Source organism: Platichthys flesus, chromosome 2 (assembly GCF_949316205.1).
Source record: "Platichthys flesus chromosome 2, fPlaFle2.1, whole genome shotgun sequence".
In the NCBI taxonomy this organism is placed as follows: domain Eukaryota; kingdom Metazoa; phylum Chordata; class Actinopteri; order Pleuronectiformes; family Pleuronectidae; genus Platichthys; species Platichthys flesus.
This window is the reverse complement of record NC_084946.1, coordinates 25387785-25391870: the sequence shown is the minus strand read 5'-3', so window position 1 is coordinate 25391870 and position 4086 is coordinate 25387785. Positions and strand designations below refer to the sequence as shown.

General features: G+C 40.9%; 1 pseudogene; it reads right to left on the bottom strand.

Annotated features, from left to right (window-relative positions):
- Positions 1-289: 289 nt before the first annotated feature.
- On the bottom strand, positions 290-1583 carry LOC133971226 (transcription factor HES-5-like; annotated as a pseudogene).
- Positions 1584-4086: the final 2503 nt, after the last annotated feature.

The window sequence follows — 4086 nt, the reverse complement described above, 5'->3', positions numbered from 1 at the left end:
CTGTTTCAGTACAAGTAAAGAGACGTGGTAAATCTTATTATAGATATTGAATGTTTGATCTAAGGTTGAGTCAGCAGCTTTGATTTATTGACCATTTTAACGTATTCTCTAGACATTGACTGTGTCACAAATTATAAAACCCACAAATCACTAAGTCAGGGTTAAAATTACAACTGTGACATCATGGGATATCATCCTCTGTTATCAAATGTATTTCAAATACACCATGGATCAATAGGAATAAGACGAGTCAGGCAAATGTTTATCATTGTTTTTTCTGATTGCTTTATTGCGCATCACTTGGCTTGAAGAGATACATTCATTTTGACACATGTCCTTCATTGAAGGTATTGGTGCTGTCACTCACAGAGTCATAAAGCAGCACATTGTTTGATTTCTGCTCATATACAAAAACTTCCTCTGCTAAAACACAGAAAAGAGATAAATTCAAAGATACATCACGCAGGATGTTTCAACCACGGGGTATGTGAATATCACACAAAAGTATTAAACATGTTAAACATTAATAACTTTGTCACCTATATAGAAAAAATGAAATCGATGTTAGCGACAATACACAAGCATTCCCAATGAGAATAATAACTTGTACTTCATAGAGTAAAATCTGAATAAGAAACAAGTGACTACTGCTAAAATAGTAGTTGACCTGTTGTCTGCAAATATCACAGAAATACACAATTTAACTTTTACAAAAGTAAAAAACAGCAGAAGAAATTGCAGTTACATGCAATGACTCTTCAGGAAACGAGATGACCACAAGAACGAGCACAGTTGTTGGAGCTTCACTTTGACAAAAGTCCTTAGGTGTCTACCACGGCCTCCAGGGGGCGCTGCTGACTGGACTCTTGTCCTTGCTGATGCTGTTGTGGACTGTGGAGCTCAGAGGAGAGATGTCAGCCTCTCTCAGCTTCTCCTCAGAGGAAGACTGCAGCTTGTTGACGTGCTTCATCAGTCTTCTCTGCTGCTGTGCGTTCACATCCTCACTGGACAGGAAGTGTGCCACCTCCTGGACACATCTGGAGTAGCCACGTTTGACGGCTGCTGAGCCCACAGCTGGATTCTGCTGCTGCTGCTGCTGCTGCTGCTGCTGCTGCTGCTGCAGTCTTCTGAGGAAGTAAACGGTCATCTCCAGGATGTCTGCTTTCTCCAGCTTGGAGTCTGGCTGCTGGTTGAGGAACTCTGGACCCAGGAGAGACTTGAGCAGCTCGATGCTGCTGTTGATTCGCTCTCTGCGTAACTTCTCCACCAGAGGCTTTCTGAGCTGCAGGGACAAGAACAAAGTCAGTCATCAAGTCATTGTGGAGTCAAGAGTCAGCATGAACAAACACAAGCTCTGGTGGAAGAAGAGCACGTCTCCTTGAATCTTCAATTTACCTTGTGGCTCCGAGTCAGATGCTCCTGAGAGTTGGTCATTGCTGCAGTGATTGTAGGAGCCATGTGTGGATCTCTGTGCTGTAGAGGTCTGTGTAGAGACAATCTGATCTCTGCTGCCTTCATCCCTCCTATTTATAGTCCCACATCTCCATATCAATGTGTGGGTCTGGGGCTGGCTGCAGGTTCCCACAGTCTCAGCCAATCTGAGAGCTCGGGGGGACAATGGTGCTGAATGGTGTTAATGCCTCAGGGACAATAGTTAGATCTCAGGGGAACAGGTGGAGGACGGGGGGGTGGAGAGAGACTCACAGAGCTCTGTGTGGATCTGGGAAAGTGGTGACCCTGTAGAGAGCAGATCTGCTGCCTGGTGCTGATCAATGACTTTGACTGAGCACACGCTCAGCAGCACAGCACAAGTGTGTGAGACTAATAATGAAAACACTTAACATTCTTATTTTTCTGAACCTGGATATATTTCAGCTCTATATTAAAATTAACATAGAGAGCGTTTATGATATATTGGCTCCTGCCCCTAATGGCCCTCAAAGATAAGCTGGATAGGTTATAAATGGATGATGGATGGAAAGAGTAAGCTTTACCCAATAAAATACATTTTAGTATCCATCACTGCTATTTAAACTGTTGAAACGGCATTTTAGTGATAGAAAAACCACATTTAAATTTACTTGATCAAATTGTATTTTTTCTTCAAAAACAATGAGTTATTCTTAGAGAAATCTAGATGCTGACAAATGTCTAATCTCACAAACTGACAAACACATTCTATCACCAAGTTTCATGGAAATCTATCAAGTAGTTTTTGCATAATGCAAACTAACGAAAAAATACCTTTAATATTAAAGCCTGGATAAAACAGGGCTCCATAAAAAATAGTTCTAAAGAACTAACCCTAACCCAACATCTGGATGAAGATGGTTGGATTGTGTTTCTGATCAAATTGGATTCACACACATGCTTTCATTCCAACTTCATCGTCCCCCACATGCACCATAACCAGCATCTGATCAATTCAGGAATGGAATCTCCCCTTTTATCCGTCCTGTCAAAATAAAGCGTCTGGAATGCAGGGCAACAATCCGCATCTAAAGGACGGGAGGAAGAGAAAGATCTTTTGAATGTTCATTAATCCAGAGCATGACTGCATTCCTCATGGACGTTTTACAAAGGCCTGGTAATGACGAGTCTTGATGACTGGAATGTCCATTGAGGGCCGGTGAGACAAAACTCGTAAACTGACTCCATAATTAATGTGATGTGCAACCAGACACACTTCTTTTGTTCTCCGGGAGCGGTGAATGGACCGAGTGTGGGAAACCAGAGAAAACTCACTCACAGAGCCCCTCAGGGACAATAGAGACGAAGAAGACAAAGACGTCTGAGAGCCGGAGGAGGAGGAATTCTTTATTGCTGAATTTTAAATGTTTACGTTTTTTACTCAACAAAGCAGGAAAACACATATATTTAGATTAAACCTTATTTAATGCATTTTCAGACGGTACAATAGACAACAGGGACCAACGCTATGGTTTGTTGAAAGAAGAAGAAGTTAAATTGACTGTTAAACTATTATTAATCGTACAGTATGTATAACATTTATATATATTTACACATAAACTATATAAAGCTTACTATAAAGATATGCGATTGTCAGAAATAAATAATTCAGTGGGAACATAATATCAAATAATTAATAAAAAATATATCGCACAGTTATGATAATTATACATCTTCAAAAGTAAATTTATAATTCCAGTTGTGAATAATTACCTAATAATAATTAACAATAATTAACCACTGCACAAGAATAAAATCCCCAAAATGTCATTCATCTGCATTGTAGTTTGTTATAAACCATGAATTAAATGTTTCTATCTTTATTAAGTGTTGTGGTTCATAGAAAAATGTTGCCATCTACTTTATCTTGTTCTAAAATCTGCACCCAGATAAATTTGGTTGATTGCTTGTTAGGCCAAATCCTCCGTCACAATATTTGTGTTTATCTCCAGCCCTCGTCTCCTTAATTGAGATTGTCCAGACAACAAACGCTGGCCTCGGGGGAGCGCCGGGAGCTGCTTGTGTGGGGATGAATTAACATTTAACAAGGCACATGTCTATTGTTGAGCCGCGGCTGAGTGTGGGAAAGCAGAGAGAGCAGAGTCACAGTTGAGTGTGATTAGCATCCTCGGCCCCAGCAGCACCTGACTGCTCTCCGGAGGGAGTTGGCACACTCCACTGGAAGATTTTTCCCGCTCCTCTCACTCTCTCCTTTCTCTGTCTCCATCGCTCTGGTGCCAACTCACTAACTTTTGCCAAATTAATTTCCCCTCTGTTTCAACGGGTCATCGTTTGCAATCTGAGCCTTTTCTGGTTTAACCCATTGACAGTTGCCAAAGTGTCGGCCAACACGGCCCCCGACATCGACGTTTAGAAAGACTTTTTGTGTTGCCCGATGTTTGGACACACATGTGACTTTATTTAACGCCGTGTGTTTTAAGAAAAAACTAAAGATAAAGTGACTAAGCGACAAGATCTCGTGGTCAAAGGACGGTCTGGACTGAATAGACAAAAGCAAGGGAAGGAATCTTTTGTTGGTCTTATCATCCACAATAAAATGGGAATTTGGTTTTCTTTTAATAGATTATAAATGACGTATAACATCCCTTTCCCTGT